We start from the raw sequence: 13,597 nt of genomic DNA, 5'->3' as shown, positions 1-13,597 counted from the left end.
TGGATGGATGGATGGATGGATGGATGGATGGATGGATGGATGGATGGATGGATGGATGGATGGATGGATGGATGGATGGATGGATGGATGGATGGCAAAACCAACCCCTTGTTCTACGCATTGCTTTGTACAGAGGGTCTGGGGTCTCAGCTATTGAGAAACCATTGCTCCCTGAAAGCATAGACTCTGTTAAAGTTTTTAATTTTACCCAGTCCATGATGTATGTCAAGCACCAGCTCAATGCTGTGAAGCTTACTGGAAATTGCTATACTCCATAAACAACCATCCTCCATTGCAAAGAGAGAAATGCCGAACTGAACAAGCAGCTGTTAGTGTTAACTCAATATCTGGAAGCATGGCCAACATGGACTTAATGGCTTCGTTCACTTCCTCCGCTGCCATTGCTAAAACTACAGGTAGACTACATATCTAAAACAGAGCAGAAAATTGACCCTTTGGTTCACAACTTCTCACTCTGTTTGCTAATTGGCCCGGTAGAAATTCTACCAGAGGAATCCAAGTAAGTGGGAGAAAGACCAGGCTGTGCTGTGAAGCGAGATTTGAATCAAGCAGAATTGTACAGGAAGGCAATGGCCAGGCTACCTATATTATTTGTTACAAACAAATTTTGACCCGCTTCTAATGTTAACAAGGGTAATGTTTTGAACACGGTAGAGAAAAGATTAGAGAGCTTAAATCCTGTAGAGGTCATTTGAATAAAGTAAAACCTGCAGCATCAGAGTAAACAACCTTTAAGTTAATTTGCTTAGAATACTATGTACTTATGTTCACCTAACTTTGTTCACATTACTCCTCACTTACATAGCTTTAAAGTGTATGAACCATTCTGACTGTGCTTTTTAAAGCTTGTTGACTCTGTAACCAAATAAACATATCTACATATACAAACATTMWAAAAAAAAAAAAAAAAAAAAAAAAWMCCCCCGGACTAAATTAAAAGGGTTTATAACCTCTGAGTAGGCGCACATAAAGCAAAGCATCCATTTCTACGCTGCGTGAAAATCTGAGATCAAAGCGAGAGTAAAAGTGGAACCGAGTTTGATGAGAAGACGCTTTTTGTTCTCCGTTGAAACCACACGAAAGCCGTCGCAGAACATCCATAAAACTCATCTCACAAAGTGCGGCTTAATTAACATTCTCAGGTTTATGTTTTTTTCGCAATTACCTGAAAGCTTTTAAAGCTGCATATAACAGCAAAACCCAGATTCACACACACGAGTCGTTGTTTTGCTCATACAAAAAAAAAAAAAAAGTTAATTTCACCCATTCATTCTCAAGCCCACATTTTAAAATAAATTTTAATTGATCTCCATATTTAATTTCTTGGTAAAATGCCAGTTTTTAATCGTCCTACCTTGTCTCGTCCGGATGAGTCAAATGCGTTCAGCCTCACGGGCAGCTCTATCTGCTTTGGGGAAAATGTGGAGCTCAGATCCTTGACACCCCTAATTGTTTGACATCACAGCTGGGCGGGACGTCCGGGAGCCTCCTCATCTGGCAAGCAGGGAACTGTTGCACTACTTAGATGTAAATGATTATTGCAAAATAAATTCCCACAGACGTCGGTGCAGTTTCATTTCTTTTCTTTTCTTTTTCTTTAGAAGCCCATATCACAGAAGCCAAATACACAAACCCTTTTGTCATGTCTGATTAACCAACACATTGATTATGTTTCATTTCACTTCATTCAGTGTATCCTTGTTTTAATATCATTATTATACAAATTTTGTATTCAACCCAAGTCAATATTTTGTTGAATCCCATTTTGCTGCATTTAAAGTTGCATCTCAAAAAGCTAAAAAAAAAAAAAAAAAAAAACAATAACCAAAAAGTTATTTTATTTTCATAATTCAATGAAAAAAGTGAAACCTGTACATAGGTTCCTTACCGAGTAATATATCAAATGTTTATTTTGTTCATTTTATGATTGTGGCTTAAATCTAATGGGGACATAAGATTCAGTTTCTCAAAATATTACATTAGACCAATAAAAAAACTTTCAATACAGACTATCATATAGTGGTCAATGCAATTAATTCAGACCACTGACTTGACAGATGGGAAGCCCCAACAAGTCTTTACTAGAGAAGCTTTCTATTCATCCATCCATCCATTTTCTTAACACCCTTGTTCCTTAGTGGGGTCAGGAGAGGTGCTGGTGCCCATCACAGTGGAAAAGAAACTGGTTGAAAAAAATTGCACAAGCTGCAGAAATAGCCTTGTCAGCCTTGAATATCATGAGTTGTAGTATTTGTGGTGAGGATGGATGCACGGTGGACCCAGGTTGTAGAGTGAATGATGCCTTTAGACATATACAAACAGTCCAGGCAGCACAGGTGAGCAATAAGGCAATGAGCTCAGACACAGTTGATACCAACTGTTTCCATTTGCTACCAGCAATGTTTCTATGCATAGAAATTGCATAGAAAGCAATTTCTATGCAATTAGAAATTGTATAGAAAGCAATATCTGTGCAATTGTGTTCTTGCCATTGCATAGAAAGCAATGGCAAAGACACGACACACGACAAGGATCCAACTGGGAGCAGGGAGAGCAGGTGGGATTAAATACAGTGGGGGTAACCATGAGAGACGAAGGACAGCTGGGAACAATCAAGGGGTAGACGCGACACAGGGACTAATAAACACACACAGAAATCCTCACATTGAGAGGAATGTGAAGAAAAGGCAATTCCAAGAATTTGTAGGTGATTCATGAAGTGTGGGCAGCAGCTGGATTCAGTATTTTAAATATTAAAATGACCACTGGCAACAAATTTCACCCTCCTTGTTTTAAGTATGACAGTTTTAGCAATTTTTTTGTCAAGATTGGCATACAGAAAACCCAAGAGCCTCAGCTTTTAGTTACTGATCCTGTTTCTACTTCCTATTTTGATCATCCCTGTTTTGGAGAAGATGCTTGCTGAGGGGACAGATGTTACAATACAGAGACTTAATTGCTTCACATGTGAAGGAAGTGGATAAAGTGAACATTTGGTTTGCCACTAGCTAAGTGGGTTTGTGTTTCTCTGAAACAGACTCCTCAAGACTTAATCCCACTTCCACCATGGCGTCTTCTGATGGGCTCCTTTTAGTTTCACCAGTCGCTTGTTCTTCAAAGAACCTTCAAACAGCGAATGCGAGCGGTTCCTCGTCTAGGCACTTTGCTGCCTCTTCTCCCTCTTGGCCCTGTGACTAGCTGGTTCTTGCTGCTGTTGAAATTAGTCTCTGAAGAGCTTCATCAGCTGCTCTGGTTTCACGGAATCTTGGGTCAAGATTTCTGGTGGTTTCTGATAGAACAGGGTTGCACTCCAGCCTGTGGACAGAGCATCCACTAATCAGGGGCCTCAAGGGCCGGTCTCCTGCAACTTTTAGGTGTGTCTCTACTTCAACACACCTGAGTCGAATAATGAGGTAGTTAGCAGGACTCTGGAGAACCTCAGTGCACTTAGGAGGTGATTCAGCTGTTGGATTCAAGTGTGTTGGACCAGGGAGACATCTAAGAGTTGCAGGACACTGGCCCTCGAGGACCAGGATTGCTCACCCCTGCACTAAGTCCTTCATTTTTTGGTCACTTCTCTGTTAACTTTTGCAGAAGATAAACATTTTAGAGGCTGTAACATAGCTGAAAATGAGAAAACAATTATGTGTTAAACCCAGTCATGCTTAATCTGCTTGTCATAATAATAATAATACAATGACTAAACAGGATAGCTGGGAAATAACATCATAGCATGATATTTAGACTGTACCTGTCTGCGCTCATCTCCTCAGTGAGCAGAGCAGTGCAGGCCCCACATTCCTCTTGACTCAGAAGAATGGGAGGTGCTCTGATAACAGTGGAGATGACTGTATCCTTGAAATCCAGAAGTCGTTTTAGAAGAATCCCACCTAGTCACATAATCTTGTTTCAGCTTCAGCTCAGGAATGCCCATCTGGCTTCTCTGTTCATCACCTTCAGAGAATCTCTTACAAGCAAGTTAATTGTGTGTGCAAGGCATGCAGTGGTGGATCCCATTTCAGGGTTTTAATTGCATTTGCTTTAATAGCTGCATTGCCTCTAACACAGCACACTACATTGCTAAACACGTCCCATTCTTGTGCCACTTTCTCAGAAGTGCTAATTTCTCAGAAGTATGTCTGTCACTGAACGCGAAACAAACCAGTAGGCAGGACACCAGTTTGTAATTTTCAACAAAATGGCATGTAGAATGTGGTGGTTCGGGATTTCCAGCAGTCGGTTGTTATTCAGACAGCTGTTGCTTTTTTTACCCTTTCTAGGAGCGAAGCACGTTCTGGGGTGATTTTTGTTTGCTTTTTTTCTTTTTTGGGTGTTTTTTCTGCTTGGATGTTTATATGTTGGACTTAGAACATCAGTATACTTTCTGAATCCTTTTTCTTCCATGGCTGAAAATGACAGAGGAACTGACTAAAAATCATTTTAGCCAGTTCCTCATTTTTGTTTGTTTATCTGGGGTCATAGCCTTTTGAAAAAACTTATCTTAAAAAGTGCTGGGTTGCATGCCTCGGTGGTTGTAATAGTGTGGGTGATGCTGTAGACATTGTAGGAGAAGAAGCAGATACGCTGACATTGTAATTATTAATAGCTACTTCTTTTGAAGTTCTTGAAACTGATGCAGTTCTTGAAACTGCACTGATGGATGAACAGTTTGCATATGCCTGTGCAGGTTGTTGGTGGAGCCTGCTTGATGCAAAATGTTCACTTTACACAGTCTGATCTCTGCCATTGAACCGTCTGTCACGTCAAAATGTGTCCAAGCTTTGCTGTATTTTCATTCACTCATAATTACTCTGTGTAGCCTCTGTCTAAAGTGCATTTCTCTCTCTCTCTCTCTTCTTGTCTCCGCCGGCTTTGAGAAAACCTTGCTGGAGTCTCCCTCTCGCAAGTTTGTGTGCTGTGCTCTCCTCAATCTCTAAACAGCCATATTATTCATGTTTAAGTGTAAGTCTTTTCCTCCGGTGCCCTCACATACTCCACTGCAGACCTTTGGGAAACTCCAAGCAGAGCGTAAGCAAACGGCTTCAGTAAATGCATAAATTGAGGGTTGCTGAGATGACTACCGGAGGGAGAGAAGATCTGATTTCTCATCCACCCACCGATGATCCTGCACTGTAATGTTTGCCACTCTGTGGCCTGAGTTCATGTTTTGCTGCAGGTTAAGTCTTCAGTAATTGCTGCATGCTGACTTTTCACCTGAGCGCAAACATTTTAATGTCTCCCTTCTTTTCACCTTTGACGTCATCGTTTTGCTGAGCTTGCTGAACCCGCTGGGATTTTGGAACGCAGAGTTTTTCTGAAACAAAGCAGATGTTTGCAGTAAATTTATGTCGGCCCCTATTCTTTCTCTCAGCTTCAATTACGGACGAAGCTTGGAAGTAATGTCTGTCAGACTCAGCACATTTTAAAGCCTTATATTATGTTATTTTTTAATAATTTATGACAGCTTATTAGAAAGCTTTATAGCAGTGGATGAATACTGAACATATAGGCTTGTATATGATCAGACTTCGCAAATCACGTTTTTAAAGTTATCCTCTAGTGACCCTTAGTCAACAGTGAATCAACACAGGAAAGTGGGTTGTGAGAGAGGGAGAAGACATGCGGAAAAGGTCAACAGGTCGGGAATCGAACCTATGACGGCCGCATTGAGGACAAAGGCCTGCACACAAGGGGTTGTGCACCCAACCCTTAGATAGAGCTTAAGATGAAGTGGTACCTTTGACTTGTTGAAACGGCAAAGAAAAATATTGTTCCTCTGAGACAAAGTTGGATATGAATTCCTTTCTACAGTCTGGATATTTCTGGCGGCTTTATCACTCATAAAATCATTACAGAAACAAGCCAAAAACAAAGAGGTATTCATCCCCTGAAGCAAACCTGAGCAGTAATTCTTCCAAGTAGCAATTTCCATTTTTTTCAGTCTGGTAAATTCCTGCACTTGCTTCAGGTGTTATACTCTTTGATTGTATAAAAAAAAAGACCCTACCAGTGATGTTGTGGAATGACATCAAGCTGAATGTGGGGGAGTGGGAGCTGAAGACTGCAAATCTGGCTGATGTCTCCAGAGTGAAGCCCTACCTTTCAGGGATCAAATGCTTCATTTGAGTTTGTCTTTCTGCTTGAATTTCCTCCCACATGGTCACTCTTGTGCTTTTCTTCCAAACCACCCACTTATTCATTGGGTGATTGTAAGCTTGAGTTTCATGTCTTCATGTCCCTTGCCATTGTGGACTTCTGCTTTTATGTCTTCATTTGAATTTCTTGTTTTCATTATCTTTCCCCCAATTCCACTTTAGTCCCTCTGTTTGTTCAGTTATCACTGTGATTTGTTTTGCATTTTCTTCTAGTTCTAGTTTATTCCTTTTGAAAGTTTGGTTTCTCGTTTTAGATTTTGGTTTTACTTTGGTTTAGTACGTATTTTTGTCTTGGTTCTCTTCTAGTTTCATATTTTTGTCTTGGCGCTTCTCCACTAGAAGGCCTCGAACTGTTTCTGCCTCAGTTCGCCCTGGTCACGCAGCTCCGGTGCGGCTCTACATCGATGTCATCAGTTTTTAAAGAAACAGACTGTATTATGTAAAGTTGACTATGTTTTAGCTTTACATTATGTTATAATATTATTCCCTCACCAAAAGCGTATGTGGAGTGTTGCCTTGATTCTTTCATGCATGTTTGAGAAATCCTTTAATGTCCATGGCAACCATTCTGCTGTGCAAAACGCCTGGGTGGACCTAGCCCCGCCTTCAAGACGCAGCTTGTCCTCAGAGCGTCTGCCTCACAGAAAAGCCCTCTCCACATCTCTCCCACTCAGTTCCTCCAGACTAGCCAGCAGCAATTAGCAAACACCTGGTGGAACAGCGCATCTGCTGAGCTCATTATAGGAGCTACTTCTCTGTGCAACACTAGTAAAAAAAACATTGTTAAAGGGTTAGTAGAGAAGTGATGTTGTGATGAGTTTCTGCTTGGGAAAAAAAGTAATATTGCCCCTTCAATTCACTTTGCCATTTAATCCCTTTCCACAGCTGCAAGTAATTTTTTCATCTACTCTCACTCACTGCTTTCCCAGCTGCAGTCACTTACATCTGATTAGTTCCTTCATCCTCTCCACTCCCCGTTCACTCCTTGTTCCTGGATTGCCTGTTTTTACTAGTTTTGCCTTTTATTGATAAACCATGACTCAGATGGTCATTTCTTTCTCCTGTCTGCATTTTAGTCCAAATCAGAGCACACCAAACATGATATGAGATGATGCAAAGGCAAACACTTTGCACAGACCTAAATTTTGGCAGACGGATGCCTCTCTGTGAACAAAATGATAAAATTTTTTCATTCATCTATGTCAATGAGACCAAATTTTGGTACTTTGCATGAAGTATATTGGTGCCTTTACGGTCATGCTCTAGGCCTGCCGTACCATGAGTGGGCTTGTGGCAGAGGACTGCACCCCTCCTGACTTCTGATTACCTCCCCCTTGTGACACGTCACCCCAGATAATAGCAACACGAACAGGTCATTCCTCCACACCCAAATAGTGAAAGAAGAAGAAAAAAATAAATGTGAGGGGTATGGAGAAAAAGAAATGTATGAAACTAGCCTTCTATGCATCACAAATCTGAACAAACTGCTAGAAAACTGCAAAACAGCTGAAACACTGAGTTCCTTTAAATCCAGGGAAGAATCCACCTCACCTGTTTAGTGTTGCCTTTGGCCCATAATAACTGGAACATTGACCAACATATTTGATGTGTTCATGATTTTTACAATGGGGCTTGACAAAATTTAATCTTAGTGGTTTCACAATTGGTGTCTGTGTGATGTGTTTAGGATGTTTTTATGTTTTCATGATGTAGAAGGTTTTGAACTGCATTGTTGCCTAAACATGGAATACAAGCAAACTTGACCTCATTGATTGATTGGTTGATAAAGCTGCAAAATCTTCTAACAGCATTGAAAAATCAAACCTAAGTTCCTAAAATCGACCAGTTCCAGAGAGTGTGAGATGCTGGTTGCAACCTACCCCCAAAGCTAGGTCCCCAGCTTATTTACACACACCCCTCACAGGAACTAAGCCCTGCCAGCAAACCAGATGTGAGGGGGTGGAAGGAAAAAGGGGATGAACACGGGAGAGAATAAGTGAGAGAAACTCCCCATGTCTATTTACCCGCCCTCAGTTCCTGCATACTCTCAGACCAACACCCGTTTCTGACTGTGTAGGTGGACTAATTTCTCTGTTATCTGGTTGCTCAGCCTTTAAGAATTCAGGGGAAAGAAAGTTTCCTCTGGATTTATTTTTGCAGTAGCTCTCAAAGCAATACGTTCAATCTGTATTCTTCCTAAACTGTAGCTCCATCTGTGGCACAGACTGCCAATCCTGTTTTTACTGATATGATCACATACATCCAACACTGCGCACCCTTTTCAAATGTTGCTCCAGATCATAAAGTAAGGCCGAGTTTTTTTTTTCTTTTCTTTTGCTAGAGTCTGCAGGGGATATTAATAGCCATCTCAAGGCTATAGTTTGAGGGAAGCCTTCAGAGCCCGAGGCTTGCCAGCGTTCTTGATTTACCAACCAAACGTGCAATTATGTGCGTACCACACAAATACCAATTTGGGTGTGTTGAACAACCAGCAGAGGTTTTATAGGAGAATTTCAGCTTTAGCAGAATCCAATGTGCAATGGTTAGAAGTTTGGGGGTTTTAATGGTTTGAGGCAACAGCTGTGAGGAACCTGAGAGACAAAACGCAATTGAATGTGTGGATTTTTTTTTGTGTCTGAGTGCTTTTTGTGTGTGGGAATCTAAAATAAGTAATGACACGGTGCTGTTCCTTGCATCACTCTAACACGCCCTGTATTTGTCATTGAAGTTTTATGCAAACGTCTCCATTTTGCAACTTTACAGAAATCTAAAAATGTTTATAAATCTACTCTGGCCTTTTGGAGAGTAGGCTGTGGTGTTGAAACTTCTAGTGCAGGAGCAACTGGGAATCTGCTCTAACCTGAAAGCCCCAAAAGTTTGTTTATCCTGTTGCGGCATTCCGAATGGAAATCAGACCCCTGTCTCCCTGCTGTGGAGAACCCAGGAATTTTGTTTTTCTGAGTCAAAACCAGTTTCAACAGCTTTCATTTACATGGCTTAGTAATCTTTTCTTGTGTGCATGTGTGTGTATGTGTGCCTGAAGTTCACCACACACAGGGAAAAAAGCTGAACCTCAATAACCTAAACCACTTCCTTACATACGTCTCTGCTTTTGACCGCAACGTCTGGTTGCCCCTCAACAGATACATGCATAATCAGTCTGGACTCTATGACACAAAACAAGCCCGACGTTACATAGCCGCACATATTTACAACACAGTGGTCTCTCTGTTCGTCCAAGGATATTTAGAGCAATGACAGTAAGGAATCGGAGGATGCCAAGCGTGGGGCAGCAGATGACTGAATATGAGGAAGTTTTTTAAATTTTTATGCACATTAAAGCAAACAGGAAGTGTAAAACAAGAAAGGATATGGAAAGTTTAGGTCACAGAAGAGTTTGTTGGAGTTTTTATTGTCTAATTTAGTCATCCAGCAATCATGTCCTGATTGCTCCTCAGATCCAAAGAGGCATTTGGGTGCCATATGTGACGCTAAAAGACTCGTCCAAATGCACTGCTGGCTCCCTGGATGTTTTTGTTTGTTGCACATTTTTAATGACATTGTTTGCTAATAAACGCATGTGTCCCGTTCTGTAATGCTCAGCGACCTCAGACTTTCTGGAGTTAGGATGTAGTGAAAATTTTCCTGCAGTCTTGGTGAAATCTGAAATTTAAACAGGTAAATAAATACGGTTCAGACAACCAGTGGCGGCTGGTGGAGATATTTGTAAGGTGGTCAACAGATAAATACAGATATATTAAAATGCTGCTTATTGGACTCCAATTTGAAATAAAGAAATCAGTTATAAACTGACATTATATTCTTTTTCAGTTCAAAGACAACCGTAAAACAACCAACCACCAAAACACACCAAAACCCAAGCTTACACAAAGTCTCTGTGAGGTAAGCTGAGCCAACTTAATACCCAGGCATTAAGGGTCTGAACTGTAATTATTTCAGATTCAGCTTTAATAACTGCATTTCACTCCTTGACACAATCACACTCATGAAAAAAAACAAGACGTACAATATATTTTAAAATGAGGCCTATACCTACTGAGAAATTATTGTTTCCTGTGTTTAGCTTCTAAATTTTACCCAATATCTAACATTTGGCCATTATGTATGTAATGTGCCAATTCGACATTATGAAGCTTCCTGGAAATTTCATGTCCTGTAAACAACCATCCTCTGCTGCGAAGAGAGAAGTGCCGATCCGAATGACGTGGGTGTTAATGTTAATCCAATATTTAGAAGCCAACATGCACTGAATGGCTCCGTTCACGTCTTTGGCTGCCATTGCTAAAACTACAGGAAAACTACAATTCTCACACAGCGAAGAAAATCAACGTCATCGTTCACAACTTCTCCTTCTGTTTGCTGATTGACCTGGTAGAAAATGTACCAGAGTCAATACAAGCGAAGGGAAGAAAGGGCAGACTGTGCAATAAGCAAGATTTTATTTGGGATAGAAGCACAGGAAGCCAATGACCAGGCTATTGTTAATCATTCCCTTCACCAAAAAAACGGAAAAAAGGTTTTCCTTTTGCTGCATTTGTCCGCCCAGACATTAAGAAAAACGGGTGAGAAATGACTTAATCTTGCTCGCTATAATATAATACCTACTCATTATTCACCAAGCCACACTTGCATACAATCGTGCATGAGACACGTTATTGTTCGTCCATCCTCGTTGGCTAAAGCACGTGGTCGACCCTGAGCTGACCAAAATTAGCTAGACGTCTGTCAATCATTCTGAACCATAAATGAACGAGGCTGTGAGAAGTTAGCTCTTTGGAAAGACTGAGGGATTTTCCCCAGAATGTTTGGCACCAATTTTGTTGTTTCACAAAATGTGATGCATTATTTCTAATCTGCGTTCACTAGGTATTTTAACATTTTTTATTGTAAACAGCAGGGAAGGTTTGACCCTACCAGCCCACTTATGCCAGTTTTCCCTGCAGACAACAGACATACAATAGGTTTTACCCTTCAGATGAGACGGAGCTTCTATGCATTCCAGGTAAAATTCATAAATTTGTGTGATTCTCTAAATGTGCAACACGGTTGGGGGAATTCATAAAGTTGTGCAATTTCCTGCATTTTACAAGAGTTTGCATCAGAATAATGGTGTAGATTGCAGTTAGTTCAGTTTGTTTATGATTGGGTTTACATAAGCAATTTGTTTTCGTGGTTAAATGAGAATAACAAGCTTCTTTACTTGTTTTTACTCATGGACATGTCTCTGGGAGGCTTCGGTACTCGTTATGCTGTTGGGTGCATGACCACTCTGTGGTGAACCTGCATCCAAAATAAAATGGAATTGTTCCTCCAATTTGTGGTGCAATTTCTTTCAGTTACAATCAGATGAGGAACCAAGAGGAAAGTGGAGGAAGAATCGACATTTAAAGCAACTATACTCAGTTGCTTGTTCCTTTTATTTTTGTCAACAAAAAGCCCATGAAAAAAAAAAATTCTTACCACACATTGAGGCTAAACTTTGATCAACCACCAAAGCAGAACCATAGGGAAAATGATAAACATCACTTCAAAGACAAAAGTTTTTTTTTTTTTTTAATGAGTAACATAGCTACAATCATTTATGATCTGTAATAACTATTTGGACTTTGACATCCTCTGTCGTTCCATCTCTGATTACCTGATCTACAAATGATGACTACAACTAAAAATAGTCATTTACACAACTAATAAGCTCTAATGAGTCCAAAATGCATAGAAAACTTCAGATCAATATTGAAATAAATTATATTTTTGTGTTTAATATTGCTATAGCGGCAGCTGTCAGATTGTTTTGCTCTCACCACGCAAATGAGCAATTTGATGTCTTTGTTTCTCCTGATAACGGCACCAGATCCCAGGCCGGGTGATGAGCACTGGAAAGACAAAGATACAACAGTGAAAAAATTGCAATTGAAGGTGTAACAGTTATCTGTGTCTGCATTTGTTGACATGTGAAAATGCTAACATTTACATATAAGTGGGAAATGACTGAAAAAAAAATGTCAGTCTCAAAACTTTCAGCTATAACTTCAGGAAACTACAAGGGCTTGGTTGGTCCTGGGGGGGGGGAAACATTAAGCTTGAAATGTTTATCCATCCTAAAGTTAAAAAAAACAACAACAACCAAAAAGAACAAACACACACTTCGACCTGAGCAGCTGATCATCTCCATGTGACTTTCCATGCCTGATGACTTGGATTTTAATGCCACGCTTCAGCTTTTTTTGTATCTTAAATGTAATCAAGCATGTTTAAAACGAGTGAGTCAAATAATCTGAGTGCCTCTCAGTAATGAAAGGGAAGAGAACCTGCCTGTGCTAGATGGGAATGTGTTATGCTTGGCGCTTAAGTGTTTAATCATATGGTTTGGGCAACCAAACACCCTTAAATAATTCCCTGTCTGGTGTCGATAAACAGCTATGCTCATACGTGAGTAATGGAGCACTATACCTGTCACTTCGTCTTCATTCTGAAACTCTGAGTCAGTGGTGATTTGGCATCGCTCTGACGTCACATGCTGATTTCCTTTAGACTTTATATTAAAAATCACAGAGTTTGCAGGAGTCAAACGTTTACGTTTTTTGACTCATATGGCAGAATTTTTAGAATTGCAGGAAGTGTGAATGGAGTAGCGCATTGAGACATTCTTGATAAAAGCTTGACGATAAAAACAAAATCTCAGTTGGCTCCAAAGCATTAAAAATAAATCAGTTAAAGTGGTCCAGTATGAAAACACTGGACGATCAAAGGGAATAGATGACATCTAAAACCTTGACAATCTAAGCGTTTGTGTTGGAAAATAGGTTAAAACCCACACCGGAGGGTTTCTCTGCAGTTTCTCTGCAAAAGAGACATTTTGAACCTGTCATTTAATAAAAGGCTTTCCAATAATAGTGTATTATTTATTATTACTGTCCTTTGCACATTATTACATATAAACACTTGCCAATTTCCAACCAATTAAAAAGTCTTGTCAGGCAAAATTACAAAAATATGGGGCTTTTAAATTCAGAAACACACACCCACCAAAAAGGTAATTTCTTCCTAAAAACTGCAGGTACTGTAGCACACGCATGTCCATTTATCTGGCAAGTAGGTGGTGTGTAAGGACACATGATTCTTTTTTAATATAAGTTCCAAAGTATGGCTTTGAAAAATACATCTGTACTTACAATGAAGGGAGATTTTAATAAAAATAAAAATTGTTTAAATGTAGAATTGCATCCAAGCTCTGGGTAAACTGTTGCTTTTGTCAGTTCACTCAAAACATTTCTCTGTGAGGCCACAGTGAAACAGAAACCTCACAAAATAAGGTAAACTTCTTGAGATTTTAATGTGAGCAAACCTGATGCCTGAAGTCCCAGAAATGCCAAATAGACCAGAAAACGCTCTAAAAATGA

The 13,597-nt window shown here is 40.0% G+C and overlaps 1 protein-coding gene across 1 annotated transcript in view; it reads right to left on the bottom strand.

Moving 5' to 3' along the window:
- Nucleotides 1-1,471, bottom strand: part of fpr1 (formyl peptide receptor 1) — a 6,115-nt gene extending 4,644 nt beyond the window's left edge. The window contains exon 1 of the mRNA XM_008432366.2: nt 1,376-1,471. The gene's annotated coding sequence lies outside the window, so the exon portion shown is untranslated. The remainder of the gene's footprint in view (nt 1-1,375) is intronic.
- Between the last annotated feature and the right edge of the window lie 12,126 nt (nt 1,472-13,597).

Source organism: Poecilia reticulata, linkage group LG16 (assembly GCF_000633615.1).
Source record: "Poecilia reticulata strain Guanapo linkage group LG16, Guppy_female_1.0+MT, whole genome shotgun sequence".
Lineage (NCBI taxonomy): Eukaryota > Metazoa > Chordata > Actinopteri > Cyprinodontiformes > Poeciliidae > Poecilia > Poecilia reticulata.
The sequence above is the reverse complement of the archived record's forward strand: the minus strand, read 5'-3'. Positions and strand labels throughout refer to the sequence as shown.